The sequence below is a fragment of the Rhinoderma darwinii genome, chromosome 1 (assembly GCF_050947455.1).
Source record: "Rhinoderma darwinii isolate aRhiDar2 chromosome 1, aRhiDar2.hap1, whole genome shotgun sequence".
Lineage (NCBI taxonomy): Eukaryota > Metazoa > Chordata > Amphibia > Anura > Rhinodermatidae > Rhinoderma > Rhinoderma darwinii.
In genome coordinates this window covers 213,040,185-213,066,391 of record NC_134687.1, presented here as the reverse complement: position 1 = coordinate 213,066,391, position 26,207 = coordinate 213,040,185, and the positions used below count along the sequence as shown (strand labels likewise).

The following is a 26,207-nucleotide window of genomic DNA, read 5'->3' as shown; positions in this document are numbered from 1 at the left end:
CTCTTATAGGCTGCAGGCTGTTAGCTCCCTGCATAGCCATATTATTCAATTGTATCTGCATCCCAAGGACGCAGATACAATTGAATGTGGCAGTCGCCCGAGACACTGGGCCAAAAATCCAGGGCTTCTGCCCTGGATGCAAGCAATACCACCGACGATCGCCCCCTACTTTGCTTTGTTCTGGTGCTGTATATATGTACTGAGCTTTGTTCTGGTGCTTTATTTATGTACTCAACTTGGTTCTGGTGCTGTATTTATGTACTGAGCATGGTTCTGGTACTGTATTTATGTACTGAGCTTTGTTATGGTGCTGTATTTATGTACTGAGCTTTGTTCTAGTGCTGTATTTATGTACTAAGCTTGGTTATGGTGCTGTATATGTACTGAGCTTTGTTCTGGTGCTGTATATTTGTTCTGAGCTTGGTTCTTGTGCTGTATTTATGTATTGAGCTTAGTCTTGGTACTGTATTTATGTATTGAGTTTGGTCCTGGTACCATATTTATTAATGTGCTTCTTCCATCCTATAGGATGCATGGGGGCATTGTTTCACTGTTCACCTCAGATAGCAGAAAGGCAAGGTGTACACCTGGCTGAGTCTGGTATTGCAGCTAAGCCCCATACACTTGAATAGGGATAAGCTACAATACCAGACACTGCCCATGTTAAAGAGAGGTGTTAAAGAGAGGTGCTGTTTCTGAACTTATAAAACCCCTTTAAAGATGTTTATGTAAAACTCTGTACTATGCCTGTACCCATCTCTTAATGATGTGGCTAGATTTTGACATTATACAGGGTGATTCAAAAAGGCTGGTGAAAAAGTAAAGGCCTATACAGTAGTGAAGTAACATCAGTGTTAAATAGCCAGTGACTGAAAATCAATGCAAAAATGGCTTAGTGCCCATAACAACCATTCACAGCACAGCTTTAATTTTCAAGAGCTAAATTTGCTTACATAGCATGACATAAGATGTGACATCGAAGCAAGAAAAAGATTTTTGCGTGTTGGAACTTGCAAGAACGGGGTTTGTTGTGACAGTACAGCGAAATTTTAAGAATAAATTTGGTAAATGTGCTCCGCATAAAAACTGAATTTCGCGCTGGGTGTAGAAATGCAAAACCATTGGGTGTTTGTCATGGGAAAAGTACAGGCCGCCCAAAGACTTCAGTAGAGACAGTGAACAGGATTCGAGCCATGTATGAGCATTGTGCTAGAAAGTCGACCAGGCTGACTAGTATGGAACTACAGGTACCACAAACCACGGTGCTGCGTATCTTATGAAAACGTCTACGTTGTAAGCCCTACAGATTATATCTTCTTCAGGATATGAAACTGGACGACAAACCAAAACGCCATGCCTTTTGCATTGACTTGAGGGCCGATTGGAAGAGGGCAAATTCGCTGACAGGCTGGCGTTCAGCAATGAGGCTACCTTTCACCTCAGTGGGAAGGTCAATTGCCACAACATTAGAATTTGGGGCTCAGAAAAACCATGTGCCCTTATCGAGCACATGAGGGACTTAAAGTAAACGTGTTCTGTGCAATGAGCAGGCGCAAAGTCTACGGTCCCTTCCTTTTTGCCATAGATACTGTCACTGGCCACTCCTACCAGGACATGTTAGAGGAATGGCTTATGCCACAGATAGAGGAAGCTCTCCCAAACGTGGTCTATCAGCAGGATGGTGCACCTCACATTTCCGTTTGGATGTTCAAGGATACTTGATTGAAACTCTACCGAAACATTGGATAGGCCGCGCCGGAAACAACGATTCATGAATGTCGAGCTGGCCTCCATGATCGCCAGATCTAACACCCTGCAACTTCTTTCTGTGGAGATACAGCAAGGACTCAGTCTATCTGCCCCCAGCCACAGGATCTGAGTCAACGCATCACTGAAACAGTGGAGTCCATATCGAAGGATTTGCTGGCTGCGATGTGCAAATTTGTATTGAATTGATATCATGACAAATTGGGTAATTTAAATTCAAGAAAAGTAGGGTTGCCTCATTCAAAGTGTATGTGTATCAGTGCATAAACACATTCCTGGATAGCTTCACAGATGCATGCTTGAACATTTTTAGGTTACATAAAAAAATTACGGGGGTTTTATTTGAGACTGTTTTCTGAGGAGCATTGTAGGCTCAGTGGTTAGCACTATTGCCTTGCAGCACTTGGATCCCGTGTTCAAATCCAACCAAGGACATCATCTACATGAAGTTTGTGTGTTCTACTCGTGTTTGTATGGGTTTCCTCCCCCACCCAAAAGAAAATACAGATAGGGAGTTTAGATTATGAGCCCCAATGGGGACAGTGAGTGAGGACAACTTCTGTAAAGTGCTGTGAAATATGTTGGCACTATATAAGCAACAGAAATAAATATAAAATAAACGTATGTAAAACTAAAACCAGAAAACAAGAGTGAATATGCAATTCTTAAATTGAGGTGCGCAACCACGCCACCTTATTATTTTCTGCATGGCAACTTTATGTCATACTATAACATTCATTGGGGCGCAAGGTTCGGCGTATACATCAAGAGGTTTTTCCAGGGTATACGCTAATGTAGTGTGGTCTAAACAGAGCCTAAGATTGTTGTTTAATCCTGTCTATATTGCCAGTGTGGTTTTTACCTGCCTATTTCCTGCGTATTGCTGCGGTTTTGGTGCATATTTTCCACTGCAAAATACGCAACGTTTGCATGTAGCCAGAATGTATGTGAAACATCTATCTTCGTATTGCAATTTGTTCTGTCCTAAAACTTTGTACTCCAACTGATAGCATTTTTTTCTTGTACAGAACATTTCCTACATATACATTAGAGGCTTTTATTGCTTTACATGCAGATGTATTTTCGCAAATCAAATTCTGTGTGTTTCATATACACCAGCGGGGGGAATTATTCCCTGTGAGTCCACTATTTCTGCAATTAAGGAAACATGTTTTATTCCAATCAAATGAAAGTATTAGTGAAATGAATGGGAGTAATTAAAACTAATTGAGACATGTAAATGAGTTTAATTAAAAGAATACATACCGTGTAATAACTCCAGAAGAAAACACAGTTCCTTATGGAGCTTTAAGTTTTGTTAGGTTAATGTGCATAGAGGCTGTTAAAAAAATCCCTGAACAAAAGAATATATATTTTTTTTAAATAGGATGCAGAAACGTAGAAACAAGTGCTGTACGGGTTTGGGGCTTTTGGTAGCACTTAAAAGGGTTGTTCGAGATGCCAAAAAAGGTCTGCTTTGTTTTTCACATTCTCGTCCATGGGCTGCAAAAAAGTAAAAGTTTAAAATAATAAAATTCTTTATTATTAGAAAAAAAAAAATAAACTATACATAATTAGTATCGCTGCATTCGCAATGGCCTGAGCTATAAAAATATTATGTTATTTATCCCGCACAGTGAACGCCAAAAATGGTTCCAATAAAAACTACAGTTTGTTCCGCAAAAATGAAGCCTTTGTATAGCATTCTTGATGGGAAAAAACGAAATTATGTTTTTTTTAAAAGTGATTTTATTGTGTAAACACCGTAAAACATTAAAAAAACTATATACATATGGTACCGGCCGTAATCGTATGGACCAGCAGAATAAAGTTAATATGTCATTCATAGGGCATGGTGAATGGCGTAAAAAAAAAAAAGAATAAAAAACAATAGTAGAATTTCAGTTTTTTGGTCACCACGCCTATCATAAAATAGAACAAAAACCGATCAAAAAGTTGCATGTATCCAAAAATGGTACCGATAAAAACTACAGATTGTTCCGCAAAAAATAAGCCCTCACACCACTCCGTCAAAAAAATAATAATAATTATGGCTCTCAGAATATGGCGACACAATATGTACAGCGTGTGTTCCAAAAGCTGGATAAAAATCGGGCACCATTTTTCAGTGCGACACTGGCCACATATCTGCGGATTATTATTTATTTACCCCATTATTATGACCTCTTATTATATCCTGATGTTCTCCGCACAGCTTACATATGCCCCCACATTATAAACTGAAATACAAGTAAAACTCCAAACAGAACTACAAGCAAGCAAAATCTGCACTCCAAAAGCCAAATTGCGCTCCCTCCCTTCTGAGCCCTACAGTGTTCCCAAACAGCAGCTTAACAGTTTATGAGATATCAGTCTTCAGTGGCACAAACTGGGTATAACAAATTGTGCACTAAAAAGGCATATCAGTGGAAAATCCACTGCACATTTTTTTCTGGGTCAAAATACTCAAGGCACCCCTTAATAAATGCCTTGAGGATTATATTTTACTGGTGTGTTTTACTATTTGACCTCAGAGCCCTGCAATTGGAGGCTAATTCTGTGAAAATTCACCAAAATAGACCTCAAATGCACATGGTGCTCTTTCACTTCTAAGCCCTGTCATATCCAGGGAAATGATAAATGCCTTAAGGCAGGGGTTTCAAACTCGGCCGGGTAAGTGGGCCACATATAGAAAAAATGGGAAGTTGACGGGCTGCATTACTTTCAAATTTGATACAATACAAAATTATTGTTAATCAATTAGTTATTCGAACTACTATAACACTATATTATTATAATACTACATTACTATAATAATACCGCTAGGTTTAAAATTTGAGAGAATTCTCCAAGTGCTTATTTCAACAATCCAGTTTTCCAGTTTAAGTGTCGCTAAATGCAGTCTGGCAGCTCAGCTGGCAGTGTTTGGCAGACACACATGTCAAGATTGGGCAGCCCCTTTTTAGATAGTGCCACAGAGTCCTCTGTAGATAGTGCCACAGAGTGCTCTGTAGATAATGCCACAGTGCCCTCTGTAGATAATGCCACACACCCCTAGATAATGCCACAGTGTCCTCTGTAGATACTGCCACACACCCACTTGTAGATAATGCCACAGTGACCTCTATAGATGCTGCCACAGTGCCCTCTCTAAATGCTGCCACAGTGCCCTCTGTAGATGCTTACAATGCCCTCTGTAGATATGGTCACAGTGCCCTCTGTAGATATGGTCACAGTGCCATCTGTAGATAGTGCCATGCTGCCCTCGGAAGTTAGTGCCACAGTGCCCTCTGTAGATAATGCCACACACTGCCCTCTGTAGATAATGCCAAACACTGCCCTGTGTAGATACTGCCACACACTGCCCATGTAGATACTGCCACACACTGCCCTGTGTAGATACTGCCACACACTGCCCTGTGTAGATACTGCCACACACTGCCCTGTGTAGATACTGCCACACACTGCCCTCTGTAGATAGTGTCACACACTGCCCTCTGTAGATAGTGTCACAGTGCCCTCTGTAGATAGTGCCACAGTGCCATCTGTAGATAGTGTCACAGTGCCCTCTGTAGATAATGCCACACACTGCCCTCTGTAGATAGTACCACAGTGCCCTCTGTAGTGCCACACTGCCCTCTGTAAATAGTGCCACAAACCACTGTAGATCATCCCACCCCCCTATAGATAGTACCACATACCCCCTATAGGAGTGGAATCCCAAGCCAGAGCATGCCGATGCACTGGCCTGGGATTCCTTTGCTGTAGAATGGGCCCAACACACCCCACCCTGCTGACAGCGCCACACGCCCCCCTCCATGTAGGTAGCTCCATTGAGACTCCCTCCTCGACAAGGGTGTGTAGCAATGTCAAAAGTGGGGCGCTACTTCAGGAGGTTTCCACTACATGGGACTGTCGATACACTGCTCACCAATGTGTTCACAGTGTGGGAGGAATGACGTCATTAAGGAGCACTCCTCCTTCCGACCGATCTATCCTCTCCCCGCGGGCTCACCAATTCGTTCGCATCGCTGCAGGACTGACGTAATGAAGGAGCGATTCTCCTTCCAAACGCTCCCTCGGGCCGCGTACTTGAGACCCCTGCCTTAAGGGGTGTATTTTCTAAAATGGGGTCACTCTCGGGGCTTTCCACTATTCTCTGGTACGTCAGGGGCTTTGCAAATGTGACATGGAACCCGAACACCAATCCAGCAAAATCTGCGCTCCTAAAGCCAAATGGCACTCCTTCCCTTCTGAGCTCTGCTGTGTGCCCAAATAATAGCTTAGGGCCACATATGGGTTATTCCTGTATTAGGGAGAAATTGAGAAACTAATTGTGTGGTGTTTTTTCTCCATTTACCTCTTGTGAAAATGAAAAATTTGGTGCATAAAATATCTTCTAATAAACAGCAGGCCCCAAAATCCACTAGGTGCTCTTTTGCTTCTGAGGTTTGTGCTTCAGTACATTAGCAGACTGGAACCACATGTGGGATTTTTCTAAAAGCTGAAGAATCAGGGGAATAAATATTAAGTTGCGTTTCTTTGGTAAAACCTTTTGTGTTACAGAAAAAATAGATTAAAATGGAACTTAAACATCTTAAATTAAATTTGTAAATTTAACCTCCACTTTGCTTTACTTCGTGTCATACGTCTAAGGCTGGGTTCACCACACCTATTTTCAGACGTAAACGAGGCGTATTATGCTTCGTTTTACGTCTGAAAATAGGGCTACAATACGTCAGCAAATATCTGCCTATTCATTTGAATGGGTTTGCCGACGTACTGTGCAGACAACCTGTCATTTACGCGTCGTCATTTGACAGCTGTCAAACGACGACGCGTAAAAATACAGCCTCGTCAAAAGAAGTGCAGGACACTTCTTTCAGACGTAATTTGAGCCGTTCTTCATTGAACTCAATGAAGAGCAGCTCAAAATTTACGGCTGTCAGAGAAGCCTCGCAAAATGCGAGGAGGAGCATTTACGTGTGAAACGAGGCAGCTGTTTTCTCTTGAAAACAGTCTGTCTTTTCACACGTAAATGCCTGCTATCGTGTGCACATACCCTAAAGGGTTAAGCAGCGTTCTGAATGCAGTTTTGAATACTTTGAGGGGTGCAGTTTTTAAAATTGGGTGTTTTATAGGGGTTTCTAATATATAGACAGGCTTTTGAAATTGTCTTAAAAATGTGAGAAATTGCTGCTAAAGTTCTAAGCCTTGTAATGTCCTAGAAAAATAAAAGAATGTTCAAAACAGATCCATTCAAATTTAGGAACAGTTTTTTTTTTTTTTCTCTAAATGTAGGTGTTTTTCACAAATAAATACTAAAGGTATCGACCAAATTGTATCACTAACACAAAGTACAATGTGACAGGAGAAACAATTTCAGAATCGCTTGGATAAATAAAAGCATTTCAAAGTTATTACCACATAAAGTGACACATGTCAGATTTGAAATTTGGGCCTTAAGGCCCAAACTAGGCTGCGTCATTAAGGGGTTAATTATTTTGGTACATTTTAATACACTGGTGTGGAAATCTTCATATTTATACTCATTTTGTGATAATGCATGTTTAATGAAAAGGGTGCTAAAGGGAGTTGAAATTGTAGAGGTTTGTGAATAAATAGGCTCAGGTGCATCATATTTGAAATAGTTTTTTGTGGACTGTATTGGTAGTATAATGTGTACATATTGTGATGCATACAAGCTCCAATAAATCCCACTGTGCTTTACAATCAGTGAATACAAAGTACATGTACCTACAAATGCCAAACATTGCAGACAATTTTTTGCATAATAAAGTCTACATGTAACATTGCTTTTTTTTCAATCATATTCTTTCTTCATCACCCCACCCCACCGTATTAGAAAAAAGGTGTTTGCTTCCTAGAAACAGTGCCACTCTTGTCCATGGCATGTGTATGCTGTTATAGCCTGCACTACCAGAAAAAGTTCATGAACAAATCCCAAACAACCAGATTCTCTGTGCAGCATTTTGAAAAAAAAAAGTAACAATAAATTAAAAAACTTGTAGAGCATACAGCAAATGAGCAGTCAGGTTTTGAAGTTGATGTGTTGGAAGCAGGAACAATGGGCATGCGTAAGGATCCGAGTGGCTTTGACAAGGACCAAATTGTGATGGCTAGAAGAATGGGTTAGAGCATCTCCAAAACAGCTAGATGTTCCCGGTATGTAGTGGTAAGTACCTACAAAAGCGGTCCAAGGAAATACAACTAGTGACCCGGCAACCGGGTCATGGGTGCCCAAGGCTCATTTATGCGCGTGGGGAGCAAAGGGTAGCTCATCTGGCCCGATTCCACAGAATAGCTATTATATCACAAATTGCTGAAAAAGTTCATGCTAGCTATTATAGAAAGGTGTCAGAACACACAGTGCATCACAGCTTTCTGCGTTTAGGGCTACGCAGCTGCAGACTGGACAGATTGCCCATGCTGACCTCTGTTTACGGCTGAAAGCACCTACAATGGGCACGTCAGCATCAGAACTGGAGCATGGAGCAATGGATGAAGGTGGAGTGGTCTGATTAATCATGTTTTCTTTTACATCATGTGGACGACCGTGTGCGTCGCTTACCTGGGGAAGAAATGGCACCAGGATATCAAAAGAAGGCAAGCTGGCGGAGTCAGTGTGATGCTCTTGGTAATCTACTGCTGGGAAGCCTTGGGTCCTAGCATTCATGTGGATGTTACTTCAACATGTACCACTTACCTTAACATTGTTGCAGGCCAAGTACACCACTTTATGGCGACAGCATTCCCTAATGGCAGTGGCCTCTTTCAGCAGGATAGTGTACCCTGCCACACTGCAAGAATTATTCAGGAATGGTTTGAGGAACATAAGTTCAAGGTGTTGACTTGGGCCTCAAATTTTCCAGATCAGAATACGATTGAGCATCTGTGGGATGTGCTGAAAAAATGCCTGATCTATGAAGGCCCCACATTGCATATTATTGGATTTAAAGTGTAACTAAACGTTTGACAAACTTCTGACATATCAGAGTGACATGTCAGAAGTTTTGATTGGTGGGGGTCTGAGCACTGAGACCCCCACCAAACGCTCAAAAAAAGAGGCAGAAGCGCTTGTGTGATTGCTCAGCCGCTTCGTGTCTGTTCTGCTTTTTCTGGAAATCATTGTATCAGAGTACGGGCTCAATAGAAAGTCTATAAGCCCGTACTCCAATACATCGGCTTTCCGGAAAGAGCCGAACAGACATGAAGCGGCTGATCGCTTGAACGAGCGCTTCTGTCACTTAGTTTGATAGATTGCTGGGGGTCTCAGTGCTCGGACCCCCACCAATCAAAACTTCTGACATGTCACTATGACATGATAGAAGTTTGGCAAACGTTTAGTTACACTTTAACGGATCTGTTGCTAACATTATCGTGTCAGATATCACAGGACACCTTCAAAACTCTTGTGTATTCCATGAGTACACAGGTGAGAGCTGTTTTGACAGCACGAGCGACCCACACAATATTAGGCAGGTGGGTTTTATGTTATGGCTGATTGGTGTATATATATATATATATATATATATATATATATATATATATATATATTTATACTGTTACAGTTTTTCTGCTTAATCATTGTTATGTCACGCTGCTGCACTTGCTTTATTGCTATGTACCGTTTGCAAAAGGATTTGATATATTTTAAGTTATAAAAGTAATCAACTTTAGCTTTAATTGTAATTTTTTTCCATAAAATTCTTTTAATTTAGTCTAATGTAATAGCTGCGTTAAATTGAATAATGAGCTTAATTCAGGTTTTATGACACAATCAAATATTCAAATACATTAACTCATGTCAATCAGCTAATAGCATTAAGCAGGAAACATTTTTTGCTGCAATTTAACTCTACCAAGGGACTTATTCGGCAACAGTTTACCAATGTATTTTCATTTGATTGCTGATACCGTGAAAGAGTTTATGTGGCCAATATTTAGAAATGGCCAATATTTGGAAATGAGTTTAGAATACAAATAAAACAGTTAGGCCACATTCAGACATGGAGGATCTGTCATGGATTTCACACTAAAAATTGGTATGAATTTTTCAAATGTGCAGTATGCCCATTCTGTTTCAATGCAAATGGTGAAATCCATAGCTAGTTAGCAGCAAAATCCACGTGTAACACATGTGGGGTTAATGATGTAGCAAATCCGTGGTTTAGCCAACATGTGTTACATGTTGATTTTGCTGCAAACTAGCTTTGCTTTGAAACTGCACATTTGAAAATTCATACCGAACTTTAGAAAAGGCTCTGTTACTAATGAAGCCATTACAGATACAATATCCCGGATCTGTATTTTTTAAATTGATCCCAAAGTTTTCTGTCAGATCCCATTGACTTACAATGGGTCCCTCTAGTTTTCGTCAGGGTTTTGGAATTTCTGACAATTAGAAAAGCCCTTTGCTATTCTCGCTATCAGAAATACTGGGATTTTTGACGGAGAGAACATAATGCAGATGTTGGTCATTTTATTGAATTTATACAATTTATCTATGGTGCTAGATTTATTTAAATTTGTTTTTTGTTCAATTACCACCTTAACTTGTGCACTGTTCATATTGAGATGTAGTTTTTTCATTGAATGTGTCGAAAATGGGTAATAAAATACATTCTACTGAATCTGGTCTTTAAAAGAATTTCTGTATATGAACCAGAGAAATACCATTATTCTTTACTTATGAAAAATGTAGTAAGATGCATGAATTTAGAAGTCATGTAATACCCGACCACAAAAGGTATTGATTTCCTTACGCAACGCCCTTTTATCTGTACACTTTAGAAAACTGTAAATATAGGTGTAAACAGTGTTGAAAACACACAATAAATTCACCATATACACCATTTTTGTTCAATTTGTAAGGGATGAAAATGCTGATAGGGTTCATCTAACACTTATTTCAATTCATTGAGTCTATTCAAATGCTTTATCTTATGTCAATCAGTTAATAAAATTAAGGCCCCATGCACACGAACGTGCTTTTCCGGCCGCAATTCCCACGAAAATCCAATGGAGAATTGCGGCCCCATTCATTCCTATGGGCCTTTGCACACGACCGTGGTTTCCACAGTCCGTGCATGGCCCAGGAGCCCGGACCACAGAGAGAACGGAGATGTCTTATTACGGACGTGTTCTGCGGTCCAGGCTCATAGGAAATAATGGACGCGGCCATATGCATGGCCCGCGGGTGACACTCCACCCGAAAATCACAGCCATGCACATACCACATTTAGATGAAGGAAAGGTCTTCAAATTGTCTGCAAAACTTGGGTCCACAAAGATCATAAAAGTCAAAAGTAACTGAGCTCTAAAGCCAGGTTCCCACGGGATGGATACACTGCATAAAAATCACGCAGTGTGTCCGACCTGAAACCCACAATACATTCAGTCCGAAAAATCGCACCACATTTTGTATGCTCATGCTTTTCGGGGACCTTTGGTTTTAAAGTGGAAATCCAGGTTCCACAATAACTGTGGCCCATTTTGCTCAGTATGTGCGTGCAAGTTACCTGAATTGTATGTTGGTGGATTGATATCCTGGTGACCATGTGCTGGGCTTGTGTTAATACACAGCAGCCACTCTGATCTCACATAGCTGCAGTATAAAAGTCTGTGTGGATATAGCAACAGCCTCTGATGCAACAGGAGGATTGTTTCAGACTACCTTAGACTTCAATTGCAGCTTTTACCATCATGCAGCTAAATTTTAGTCACTGATCTTATATGTGCCATAGAAATTAAACAGGAGTTAATGCAGATTTTTCGCTTTGCTCCAAAAGGCAAAACATTTCAAGATGTTCATTGGGAATACATTTTGATATTTGTGTTGAATGTATACAGTAAAGTATTTTATATTACTCATAGTGATATGATAAAACAATTTGATATATACATTAGCAAATAGTGTTTAGTTGCGTGATTATGTACTGTAATGTTATAAGTGATATTTGATTACATTTAATGTAATTATGATAATCTGATTAAAAAAACTACTTTGCCCACTCTTCTCAATAGAGTGCTGATGTCTAGTTACAGACATCAACACAGTGTGAAGGAGCATTTTCCCTTAACCCCTTCCCGCAATTTCACGTACAGTTACGTGATGGGAGATGGTGTTTTCCCGCAATTCCACGTAACTGTACGTGAAACAGATGGAGCTGGCTCAGGAGCTGAGCCAGCGACATCGCCGCCGGGTGACAGCTGTATGTTACAGCAGGCACCCTGAGGTATCGGCCAGGACCGGAGCTAGCCTCCGATCCGACCGATTAACCCCTCACATGCTGCGTTCAATAGAGATCGCAGCATGTGAGGAGTTTATAGCCACCGGCACCCCAGCAACGTGATCGCTGGGTTGCCGGTGGCTGCAAAGGCGATCGGATGGCTAATACTTACCTCCTGGTCTGCTAGTCGTCGGCGGGGCCCAGGAGGCTTCCGGTACCATTGGCAAGATGTTACAGCGGACACCCCGTTCTATCGGCAGGAATCGGACCTAGCTCCGATTCCTGCCATTAACCCCTTCAATGCAGCGATTCAATGCAATCGCTGCATCAAAGTGGTTTGTATGAAATCGGCAGCCTGCCATGCGATGGCAAGGCTGGCAACTGTTACTATGGCAACAGGATGCCTAACAATGTCTTGCTATCTGCCATTACGGAAGCCGATTAGGCGCCGCCCGGAGGCGGAGCATGATCGGCCTGCTATCAGTGAAAAACTGACAGTTCTAATACATGGCTCTACATAGGTAGTGCAATGTATTAGAACATCAAACAAACAGTTGGACCTTCAAGTCCCCTAGTGGGACTAAAGAAAAGTGTAAAAAACAAAGTGTAAAAAAAGTAAAAATAAAAGTTGTCAAAAATACAATACAAGTTTCAAATAATAACACAAAACACAATCGCCCTTTTTCCCTTATCAAGTCATTTATTATTGAAAAAAATAATAAAGCCATACAAATTTGGTATCGCTGCGACCGTAACGACCTTAACTATAAAAATATTGTTATTTATTCCGCACAGTGAACGCCGTAAGAAAAAAACTAAAAAATACTGACATAATTGCTATTTTTTGGTCACTTTGTCTTCCAAAAATTGAAATAAAAAGTGACCAAAAAGTCGCATGTACCCAAAAATGGTGCCTATAAAAACTATAACTCGTCTCGCTAAAAACAAGCCCTCATACAGCTTCGTCGACTAAATTAAAACCGTTATGGCTCTCACAACTTGGTGACAGAAAAAATCCATTCTCTTTACAAAAGTTATTTTATTGTGCAAAAAGTTATAAAACATAAAAAAGTTCTATAAATTAGGTATCACCGGAATCGGACTGACCCGCAGAATAAAGGTAACATGTAATTTATAACGCGTGGTGAACGCTGTATAAAAAGAATTAAAAAAATATGCCAGAATTGCTGTTTTTTGGTCACCTTGCCTCCCAAAAAAAAAAGTATAACAAGTGATCAAAAAGTCGCATGTACCCCAAAATGGTACCGATAAAAACTACAGCTCGCACCGCAATAAAAACAGCTCTCATACCACTATGTCTATGAAAAAATAAAATTAGTTAAGGCTCCAATAAGCCAGGAAATAAAAATATGCAGTTGTGCCGGCCCGAGGGGAATTTTCTTCTGTTTCAAGTGGCGAATTATCAAGGCCCCTAAAATTAGGGAACCAGGAAAGGTAGGGCCCAAACATGTCTGCTGGAAGTGAGGGTGCCCGTATTATACCAGGACAACACTTCCCAGCAAAATTCCTCAAACTGCAAAGATCCCGAGTGTGGACCAAAAGGGGAATAAGTAAAGACCATTTATTAGTGCGACACTGTCCTGTGCAGAAATGATTGTGTCACAGCGTAACACACATCTATGGATTATTTTATTGTTTTTTTTTACCCCATTATTATACCACCTGACTATGCTCCTTATATACTCCGCCCGGCTTACATGTACCCCCACATTATAAACGGAAACACCAGTAAGACTCCAAACAAAACTACAAGTAAAATCCACGCTCCACAAGCCAAATGGCGCTACCTCCCTCCTGAACCCTACAGTGTGCCCAAACAGCAGTTTACTTCCACATATATGGCATCACCATACCCGGGAGAACCCTTTTAACAATTTTTGGGGTGTGTGTTTCCAGTGGCACAAGCTGGGCGCCACATATTGGCATATCTATGGAAAAAATTCCATTTTCACTCTGCAACATCGAGTGCACACCAATTTCTGCCAATCACCTATGCGGTTAATATGCTCACTACACCCCTAGTTGAATATCTTGATTGGTGTAGTTTCCAAAATGGGGTCACTTCTGGGGGGGATCCACTGTTTTGGTCCCACAGGGACTTTGCAAATGCGACATAGCGCCCAGAAACCAATCCAGCAAAATCTGTACTCCAAAAGCCAAATGGCGCTCCTTCCCTTCTGAGCCCTACTCTGTGCCCAAACAGCAGTTTATGACCACATATGTGGTATTGCCGTACACAGGAAAAGTTGCTTTACAAGTGTTGGGGTGCTTTTTTTCATTTATTTGTTGAGAAAATGAAACATTTTCAGCTTAAACTACGTCTTATTGAAGAAAAAGGATTTTTTTTATTTTCACGGCCCAATTCTAATAAAATCTATGAAACACCTGTGGGGTCAAAATGCTCACTACACCACTAGATGAATTCCTCAAGGGGTGTAGTTTTGTGAATTAAGTCACTTTTGGGGAGCTTCCACTGTACTGGTACCTTAGGAGCTTTGCAAAAGTGACATGGTGTCAAGAAACCAATCCAGCAAAATCTGTGCTCCAAAAAGCCAAATGGCGCTACTTTTCTTCTCATCCTTGCCGTGTGCCCAAACAGCAGTTTATGACCACAAATTGGGTATTGCCGTACTCCAGAGAAGTTACTTTACAAATGTTGGGGTTCTTTTATTCCTTTATTTGTTGAGAAAGTGAAAAATGTTGAGCTAAAGCTACGTCTTATTGGAAAAAAAGGATTTCTTTTATTTTCACTGCCCAATTCTAATAAAATCTATGAAACCCCTGTGGGTTCAAAATGCTCACTACACCCCTAGATGGATTCTTCAAGAGGTGTAATTTCCTAAATGGAGTCACTTTTTTAGTGTTTTCACTGTTTTGATCCCTTAGGGGCTTTGCAAATGCAACGTGGTCTCCGCAAACCATTCCTGCTAAATTTGAGCTCCAAAAGCCAAATGGCGCTCTTTCCCTTCTAAGCCCTGCCGTGTGTCCAAACAGCCTTTTATGACCACATGCGGGGTATTGTTTTACTCAGGAGAAATTGCTTTACAAAAGTAGTGGCGCATTTTCTCCTTTTAGTCCTTATGGAAGAATGTAGATTCTTTGAAAGAATGTAGATTTTCATTTTCACTGCCTAATTCCAATAATTTCTGCAAAAAATCTGCGGGGTCAAAATGCTCACTATACCCCTAGATAATTTCCTCAAGGGGTATAGTTTCCGAAATGGGGTCACTTTTGGGGGATTTCCACTGTTTTGGCGCCGCAAGAGCCTTTCAGACCCGACATGGTGCCTAAAATATTTTCTAATAAAAAGGAGGCCCCAAAATCCTCTAGGTATTCCTTTGTTTCTGAGGCCTGTGCTTCAGTCAATAAGTGCACTAGGGCCACATGTGGTTATTTCTAAAAAGTGCAGAATCTGGGCAACAAATATTGAGTTGCGTTTCTCTGATAGAAAAAAGAATTCCTGCAAAAAAAAAAAAAAATTTGAACATTTCACATCTATTTTGCCTTAATTCCTGTGAAACATCTAAAGGGTTAAGAAACTTTCTAAATGCTGTTTTGAATACTTTGAGGGGTGAAGTTTTTAAAATGGGGTGACTTATCGAGGGTTTCTAATATATAAGGCCCTAAAATCCGCTTCACAACTGAATTGGTCCCTGTAAAAATGACCTTTTGAAATTTTCTTGAAAATGTGAGAAATTGCTGCTAAAGTTCTAAGCCTTGTGATGTCATAGAAAAATAAAAGGATGTTCAAAAAACGATGCCAATCTAAAGTAGACATATGGGGGATGTTAATTAGCAACAATTTTGTGTGGTATTACTATCTGTCTTACAAGCAGATACATATAAATTTAGAAAAATGCAAATTTTGCTAAATTTTGGTGTTTTTCACAATTAAATACCTAATGTATCGAGAAAATTTTGCCAGTAACATAAAGTCCAATATGTCACGAGAAAACAGTCTCAGAATCGCTTGGATAGGTAAAAAATTGGCTGTGTCCTGAAGGCCAAAACAGGCTGCGTCCTGAAGGGGTTAATATTGCCACTGAAAGGAAGTGGTATTCTGAAACAAATACTGCCATTATTACCATCAGGATTGTGCTAGTGGCTGAAAGTCACTAGCAGGATCCTAGAGAAGGAAGCCGGATTATAGCTATTCAGCCCTGACATCACGTCTAAAGTGACTCTCACCAGACAGTTGCTTTTAGCATCACCTATAAGGTACTGAGTTCTTATCACCTATTAGCTCTGAGTTTGAATTTTGCTTTATAGGTGGTAATTGTTTCATAAACGGTTTTATTTTTTATTTTTTGTGGGTAGTAATTAATTTGTGTATGTATGTATGTGGTGTTTTTTTTTTCTTGCAAGGTCAGGAAGGGTACATTTAGAATTAGTAAATACTGTAGCACCTCTCCAATTCATCACCACAATGGCTGAGGTCCTGGGTGCACTGGTTTGGTCCAAAAAATAAATAAAATGTGAATAGATCAAAACATTTCATTACAAACTATACAAAATAACTAAATACTATATCAAGTATACAATTACATTTATAGTCCAAGAGATATGAACAACTATTGCAAAGTACGGGATTCTGTAATGTTTGTAATAAAAACCGTTGTACTACAGATTGTCTTATTACTAGTTGAATATATTTCCAACTAAAAATATGTCAAATAATGGTGTAAACCCAAAATTAAATCCTTTTTAAATGTATAAACATTGGTAAGGTGCTAATGTGTATCTAAGGCTATGTTCACATTTGTGTCAGGGCTCCGTTCTGACGTTCCATCTGAGCTTTCCGTCGGAACAGAGCCCTTACTGACACAAACAGAAACCATAGGTTTGCATCACCATTGATTTCAATGGTGACGGATCCGGTGCCAATGGTTTCCGTTTGTCTCAGTTGTGCAAGGGTTCTGTCGTTTTGACTGAATCAATACTGTAGTCGACTATGGTATTGATTCCGTCAAAATGATGGAACCCTTGAACAACTGAGAAAACTGAAACCATTGGCACCGGATCTATCACCATTAAAATCAATGGTGATGGAAACGGAAACCTGTGGTTTCCATTTGTGTCAGTCAGGGCTCTGTTCCGACGAAAAGCTTTGATGGAACGTCGGAACGGAGCCCTGATGCAGATGTAAACGAAGCCTAAACCATCAGGATTAGGGTATATTGTTAATTCTGTCCTTCCTAGAAACCAGTACAGTTAATAATATCACTGTAAATTGGTCAGGGGAAATCACGTCAAAACCATTGGTTGGCATGACAGCCTAGGGGCCTCATAGGAGACTGTCAGTATCACACGATATACTGCAATACATTAGTATTGCAGTATATCGTGCAAGCGATCCAACGATCTCTGGTTCAAGTCGCCTAGGGGAACAGGTAAAAAAGAAAGATGAAAAGATGGAATTAACTCACCTTTAGATGTGCCCCCAGTGGCCAACTGAGAGCACAAGAGCAGAAACAGTTAACTAAGAACCTCATGTTCATTGATTAATATTGTGGATGTGCGGTTCTTGTTTTTCCTCTTCAACTTTGTTTCTCCCCTTCAACTTGGGTTATAAGCACTCCACGCTTTTGACCTAGCTGATTTTAATTAAGGAATGACCTCATAACTGTTTCTGCTCTTGTGCTCCCAGTTGCCCATCTTTTCACTTGTTGTGGTGGTGTCTGTTGCTCTGGTGCTGCACTTGTGGGGGGACGTGGCCCAGAGCCAAGGTGGCTAGGCCTGGCAGCAGGGGTGCTTCTGGGCCTCTGGGATGCTCCCTCTGCGGGTGAGGTATTGCGGTGGCAGGCGCCGCCATGCGGTGCTGCAACCAATAGTGTAGGGACCCACTTATCGGAGGTCGCCGTGAAGTGGCAAGTGGGCTTATACAATTTGATCAAAATGTTAACTAAGTACCTCATGTTCATGTTCATTGATTACCATTGTGGATGTGTGGTCCTTGCTTCTCATCTTCAATCAGTATATCATTATTTAGTCCGCACAGTGAACGTCGTAAAAAATAAAATATTGAAAACGCCAGAATCTGTATTTTTTAGTCACTTCATCTCCCACATAAAATAGAATAAAAAGTGATCCAAAAGTCTCATGTACCCCAATATAGTAGCAATAGAACTACAGCTCACCTCGCAAAAAATAATCCCTCATATTGCTCAATCGAAAGAAAAATAAAAAAGTTATGGCTCTCAGAATATTGCAACAAAACTAAAATGTTATTGTTAACAATCAGTTTTCTCCTTGTAAAAGTAGTAAAACATAAAAAACTATATAAATTTAGTATCACCATAATCGTATTGATCCGCATATTAAAGTTAAAATGCTGTTTTACTACAATGTGAATGCCATAAAAACAAAACCCCCCAGAAGATTGAGGAATCGCTGTTTTTTTTCCTATTCCACCCCACAAATATTTTTTTTTCCAGTTTCCCACTACGTTATATGAACACAAAAAACAAGCCCTCATACGGCAATATTGATGGAAAATATATAAAACGTATGACTTGTGGACAGTGGGGAAGGAAAAATGAAAGTGAAAATCCGAAAAATGGCTGCGTTGGGAAAAAGGTGTAATTACAATTTTGTTGCACCTGTGCAGTAGACTCGAGAAGACACCAATGTGTAGTCAATCTATCTATCTGATGCTGTGGTGTCTCCTTGGGGATGCCCTGAAGAGGTCGTGATATTGCTGTGCAAATCCCTCGGTTATGTACTTGTGCGCTTGCATCTTCTCTCAGGACATGATATAGAAAGTAAAAATACTTGTGAATATACAGTGTCTCAGTAGGTTCAAATGAGCTATTATATAGACAAGAGCGAATTTCCTAAAAATTTATTTTGGGTCCAAATAAATTTGCAGCGAATCGCAAGTGCCCCGATTGCCTTCAAAACTCTTGTCTGACGCTCTGGTGTCTTCTAGGACTGAAGGTGTTGGCTCCTTTATGTTTAATTTTAGTAATGTGTTGGAAAGAACATTATGTGCCACTTACTAATACATAGTTATGAGAAGATCAGTGACGATGCTTTCCTCTGTTAAGCATCTCCTCCTTGTTAGTATAGCATGCTCCACGGACTGTACGGCGTTCCTATTCTGAACATTGCCCTCATTGAATGACACTGTCACTGGAATGGGAAACTAGTGCATACACAGTGCCGTGCTCAGTGTTATTCAATGGAGGCCGCTGATGGACATGTCTAGTCACATGTACTTCCATCATGGTCGTAATGGGAGCACCATATAGTTTGTGGAGCATGCTGTACTAACAAGGGGTCGGCATTTCATCGTTGCTGAACTTTTAATAACTATGTATTTGTAAGTGGCACATATTGTAATGCTGTTTCCCATACATTACTGAAAAATAAGCATAAAGTTGGCAACCACTTTAACGCCAAGCCAGCTTAATGGCACTCGCCATTTGACAGTTTCAAATGTTGCTGAATCCAAAACTTTTGGGAAATTCAGACCAATTTGATTTATGTCTAATCAATTCGCTCATCTCTACTACTAAACACTATACCAAGCAAATAATCACAATGACAATCATAGTAAAGGGGATATGAACAACTACTGCAGTGCCCGCACACAGGAATGGTAAGGGTTAACCTGTGTTTTTGAGTTTTTTGTTTTAGAGAAGCATTAAGCATTTACTTTTTTTCTTAGTCCTTTTTACAACACCGATATGTTTGTCCCATGCACGATTAACTGTGTGAGCCTTCTACAAGAATGGTGTTTCAGTGATATATCACTCTTTTTTGTTTCCTCTTGTTTCTCTAATGTTTTCCTTACTTTCAGGACAATTCATATTTAAAGCAGAGACTAGCTAATAAAATTTGCTGTATAATTTCTGCTTTGCATGAAAACTATAATGCATGTAAAATATTAAGCTTCCTCATAATAACTTGACAATGCATGGTCACCTTTGTAGGTTTCTTTTCTATCTGGACATTGATAAATGAGGTTCTTAATGTTTAGTATTGGCTGAGGACAGCACAACTATTAAAAATGTTAAGTGCTGTCCCCTCTATAATTGACAGCTTGATACTGTTATCCCTTCATGCTTGTCATTGCATTATAATAATACCAGTGATTAGCAACACTGAATAATTTCCCAGTAGATACATAACCCTCAGAGATTATAACATAGATTGTTTTTTATTAATGGCACAAACTGCTGTCTTTAAAAAAAAAAAAAAAAAAAGTCTAATTTTCAACTTGTTTGAAAAAAGACATATTTAATAAATGTTTAATATTCTACATACAAAGTACCTATTTGTAGTAATGTGATTAGAGCTGGATTAAGGTTGGTGGAGGTCCCTGAACAAAACAATGTGGTGGGGAACCCAATTCCATAACTGTAACGATGACCCCACCGGACCCCTATAGCCGCCACATAAAGGAGAGGTGGCTGCGCAGGCGTGTGGCCTTCTTCACTGAGGTCTATGGCAGTTATGGAAGTTGTGGAGCCAGTAACTCCCTTAGATCAAAAGAGAGAACCACACACATTCATGACCACATTTTCACCTCTTTTTGGTTGGATATGATCTCTAAACCGCCATCAGGGGATCTGCGTTTTCCAGAGGGGAGGTTCCCCCGAATAAATAGAGACAAAAGGGGTAGTCAAACAACCTTTTTGGGCCCTTTAAATGTTACTACAGGAAAGAAAGAGGCCTGGGAAGGGAGGTAGAGTGGTGAAGGACTACAGGACCCCAAGGTTGTAGAGGCCCCGGGTGCATGAGCCCTTTGTGCCCTTTCTACAATCTGATTTCAATGGGATGCGGAGGCGTTTTTTTCCTGCGAGCGACATCAATGGGAAGCAGACAAAGCGGCTTTTGCTGCATTTGTTTTGCCCGGGGCGCTTAATGGCCGCGGTCGAAAACGTGGCAAAAAAGCAAGTGTTCGGCCGACAGGTCAAAATCTGCCTCAGTATTCCTGAAGGAATTTTGAGGCAGATTTTTTCGTCTGCAAAAAACTGTGTGAACTAGGATTTAATGTAGGGCTTTACATATGTAAAGAATTGGACAAATGCTGTAATTTTAACTGTGTCTTCTAAGCCATACACAATTCAGTAAAAAAAAGTCATACCTAATCTTTAGGAATAGAAACACCAAGTCCTTTCACTATTTTGAATGAAACAATATGGGTATGCCCAGATGTGGCGGAGTTCTGCATACACGGTCCGCATCAATGCCGCACAGAATCTGCGTTGCAGATTCTGTTGCGGCTCTGCCTAAAATGGGCATTAAATTGATGCGGACTAGCCGTTGCGTATTGAGGGGAAGAGGGATTCCCTTCTCGCTATCAGTGCAGGATTCCAGAGCAATTCTGCCACGTCTGGTCATGCCCTATGACTTTGTTCACACGTAGAAGAATTTAATCTGCTGCTGAGTTGCCTGAAATCTGCAGCAAAATCCAAATTTGTGTTATTTGGTGTTTTTGCCATAGATTGCTCTTTTAGATTTTACAATTGCAATTGAAAATCTGCCGCATGCCCTCAAATCCGTGCCAATATTTTCGTGTGTATAGGGTTTTCTGAAACCTCATTTACATGCATTTTACTTTACTTTAGTTGCAAATTTTTGGTATTGGTTCCATAATGAAAATATGCAATTAATTTCCTGCTAAACTGTTGGTTGTGAACATACCCTTAACCTTACTTGTCTAAAATGTTAAACTGTCTGTAGTTTTCCACCTTTCACCTTTGGCGTTGCCCTGAAAATTTATATATCGTGAATAGTCAGGCAAAAACAGAGATGAATAAATTGATCCAGTGATGAACCCACTTCCCAAATTCATCGGTACAAATAATATAATAAAGCAAATAAATTTGCAGATTTCGAAGTATTAATATTAAAAGTCAAAATGAGTGGATTGAAAATCAATACTTGAATCAGAAAAAAACATGAACTAAGCAAATACATTTAATAATCCCTATGGCTGGGTTCTTGTTTAGGATTTTATTATCAATCCGTGAATCCAAACTAACGCTAAACTGCACGTACTTGTGTGTTGCATGCTTTACATTCCTATTTTCCTCTACAGAAGGAAAATACAAGTGTGTCCAGAGCCAGATAGTGTAAACTTAGACAGGGCTGAAAAGATGCGCCAAATTTCCCAAAGTGGTGCATGCTGTATGAAAAGTTTGATGCATCTAGCTAGACATGTTAGACAATTTTCTCCTCCTTAGAACACGTCTTGGTTGTCGTGGTTTACACCAGTTTTTTGTGCCAAATTTTCAGCACAATTTTTGCAGACGGTGTTGAATTTTAAGCTATACCCTTTTCTGCGATACCCTGCTAATTTCCCGCTAAGCCATGCACAATTATTGAACGCAGTAAAATGGGTGTCTAAAACAGTTAATGAATGTGGCGCACAGCATGTACGCCAGAATTCTGGCACATTTTGAATAGTAAATCTGTCCCTATGTGTGGGGTGTGTAGCATCAGTCAGATATCTATATTTAAACTGCATATGTATGTAGAGATATTGTATAAGGGTGTCCCATTAGGAGGTAATTACATGAATAGATATATTACATGCAGTTGTGGACATACCATGTGCAACTGCATAGTAAGAAAGGGTGGGACCTTCAACTTTAAGGGCACGGCCAGACGTGGCGGATTTGCTGTGGAATTCTGCTGTGGACATTCCGCAGTGGAATTCTCCTGCGGCCGTTTTTTACACTTGTTTCAATACATTTTTAGGCAAGTTAGTTCAGACGTTGCGGAAAACTCTGCTGTGGACCATAGGCTGCGGTGTGGAATTTTCCCTCCGCAGCATGCACTGTCTGTTGCGGAGAAGCGGAATTTCACAGCGGATTTCAGCCTTTGCAATGCAAAAACTGAAATCTGTGGCAAGTCCTGTGTCTTTTCTGCAACGTCTGAATTACCTGTCAAGTATGAAAATGTTGCTGCAGATTCGTTGTGTAATTGCCCCAAATCTGCACCAACATTTGGAGCTGAAAAACTCTGCCACGTCTGGCCGTGCCCTTATATTATCTTTCTACTGTCTATTAGATTGCATGAAAGGCACTGAGCTATTGAATTTTATGGCTTAGAATTACTGGTGGGTTGTTAGAGTCGTAAGGGGGTGCTCTAGGGGCCCATATACTGTTCTTGCACAGGGGCTCTCTGCTGTGTATGTCCAACTCTGGATGGGATGTTGCAGTAAAATGTAGCTAAAGTCCTCTACCTGCCAACACCTTACCAAAAATAAGTATGTTTGCAGGCTTCCTGTTCAGATTCAATGCATTATTAAAAACACATACCAATGCTACCAGTCTGAACTCTATGTGCAATGTTCAAAGGTTATAGATATGAGAATTCAAGCAGCCGACATGTGGACAATTGGCCACCCAACTGTACGTTTGGCTAATACCATGCAAATATGCCAAATTAAATTGTATTACTTATAGTGTTTTCTTGGCTGTTTATTGACCAATTGCACCATAAACAGCACATTATGGCGGACTACTACCCTAATAAGTCCAGTATGACAGATCAATTCTTTGACACATTGTCATAAATCGGCTGTTTGCACAAATGAAAAAATGATGGCTCATAATAAAGGGAAACGTTTCTGAAGCTATTTATCTAATATATGTGGCCAGATTTAATGTATGAAAACAGCGTGTCATTTTATGTATCAATATAGCCATTCTATACAAACTTAAAATGTAATTATTATTTTGAATTAAAATAACAATCTACCATTATCATTAATAAAATTATTATTATTATTATTATTATTATTACTACTATTATTATTATTCCACTTTCAAATTTACTTGTTTCGTTAACATCTATAAATAAATATCTTTGACACATGTAGCCTCTGATGTGTCTTCTTTTCTTCCCTTATTTTACATGTATTTTATTTCCTCTATGTTATAATCTAACTTTAGTTGTTTGACAGATATGCTGTGTTTAAAATGTAAGGTAGAACTGATGTGATCATTCCATTTGGCTTGTCTGCATATGAAAGAGTGCCCTCTGCTGGTCCTCAGTAAAATATGTTGTGGTGTAGAAAGAGAAAGCAGAATATGAATATTCTGCATGCATGTCTTATAGAAACAAACAATATGTATTTCATATATAGTTCATTGTTAATGCAACATGAGTAAAAGACAGAAGGATTCACTGTAAGAGTGTGTGTACATTCTTCACAATCCCCAAACGCTTTTGGAATAATCAATGAAATGTATTTAGAATAAGATTTCTCTACATTTTACAATAATTACATTTGATATGTAATTAATATGTACACTAAAAATTAATTTACCTTCCCACACAATAAAAAAAAAAACGTCCCTAATGTGCTCAGAGTAGGTAAAACTACAGAAGAGATGCGGCGGAGAAGTCAACGTTCTATTAATAAACCATAGACTGCTGTTTGCAGTGATCCATAGATTACCTATGAATTCATGGGGGATTTGATTTCACTGGAGCTCCCCTAATTTAGCTGTAAATTGCTCCTACTAATAGCAAATTTAAGGGCAGCACATTATAAGTCGAGGTCCAAAGGGTTACTATGACATCAGCACAAAGGTTACTATGACATCAGCACAAAAAATATTGTGAAGTTTGTCTAATAACCCTTTATAAAGAATATGCCGGCTTGTTCATGAGGTCACTGTTGTACTGTATGAGCCAGTATACAGTATCTGACATCACTCAACCGTGAAGAAGGCAGCAAAAGGTGCTGGGAGTGCCCTACTAATAAACACGCCCGGACATATAAAAAATATTGTGCCATTTATCTAATAAGCCTTTACAAAGAATACTTTTTTGTGACGTTTGTCATAATATTTGCCTGACCCCTTAATGGCAATCGTACAGTTTCCTGGATAAATATCCTACACTGTTAATACAAATAATTCTGTATTTGTGTTTTTCTATTAAATCTATTGACACTTTCTATCATGATCAATTACTGAGGAAACATTTTCCATAATGTTCTGGTCAAATCTCTATTCCTTTAGACTCATTGGGTTCTATTCTTTATCCTAGAATACAATTCCTTACCAGATCACAGGGGTCCAGCAATCTAACATGAAAAGAGCAATTTGGCGTGATAATCTGGACAGCTATGAATTACTTTCTCTGACTAAAAAAAAGCAGTAGTTTTGCTCTAGCTAAGGAGTATTTTTTTTTTATTTTTTTAACCTGTTGAGTCGCCATCGTGAAAGACTAAAAAGAAACAAAATACTGGTAACAACACAGATGTGAACGCAGCATTATTAGTGGTGATCACTTTCTCTCCAGTGTTGGGATCCTCTCAGCTTCCTGGATCCTGTGGATGTGAGATGGTGAAGAAAGCAGGGGGATTGCATATAGGTTTAGGCACCATGCACACGACCGTAGATTTTGTCTATAATTACGGACCCATTCACTTCTATTGCCCACGGACACGTTCCAGTATATTTACGGGAAGGTGTCTGTGCCATAGAAACCTTCCATAAAAAAAATAGGACATGTCCTATTTTTTCAATTTTTGAACCGTACTCCCATACTTTATAATGGGAGCATGGCCCGCAAATGCGGCCGGCTATTCGCGGCTGGCTGTGCCCGTAATCACGGACTGTGATTACAGGCATGGTCGTGTGCATGGGGCCTTAAACTGCAGTTACTACATTGACATATGCTGGCTGGAGTTAAGCCTTAAATGGACACTAACTTTTGAAATGACTTATGCTAATATAATAATATACCTGATATAGATCAGCTTTGTAATTTATTTACTGTTAAAATGTAGCTGTTTTATTCATGCAAATTCTATGTGAAGTTACTGCCACTAGGTGTCTCCCTTTCTGTAATCTGCTGTCCGCCCCTTGTTGTCATGCAATATCTGTCTCTAATTACAGAGCAGAGGTGATGAAATGATGGTCTGCAGGAAGTAGGGGTGTCTCTTCATAGCTTACCTATAGAAGTCTACGAAGAGGGGAGGGGATAGCAGGAACAGGAAGCAGGAGCAGAGAGACAGACATTCTTTCCATAGAAGTCTTTGGAGAGGGGAGGTGGAAAAGGAGAATAGAGCAGGAGCAGAGAGAGAGAGAGGAGACAAATACATGCTGCCCATAGAAGTCTAGGGAGAGGGGGAGAAGGGAGCAGGAGCAGAGAGAAAGACATAGACATACTGCCTATAGAAGATTATGGAGAGGT

At 39.9% G+C, this 26,207-nt stretch overlaps 1 long non-coding RNA gene across 2 annotated transcripts in view; it reads right to left on the bottom strand.

Moving 5' to 3' along the window:
* Positions 1–3,008: 3,008 nt before the first annotated feature.
* Positions 3,009–26,207, bottom strand: part of LOC142739895 (uncharacterized) — a 37,808-nt gene continuing 14,609 nt past the window's right edge. For both annotated transcript variants that reach the window (XR_012880618.1, XR_012880617.1), the window contains exons 2-3: positions 6,128–6,271; positions 3,009–3,270 (exon numbers count right to left, since the gene is read on the bottom strand). This is a non-coding gene — a long non-coding RNA (uncharacterized LOC142739895). The remainder of the gene's footprint in view (positions 3,271–6,127; positions 6,272–26,207) is intronic.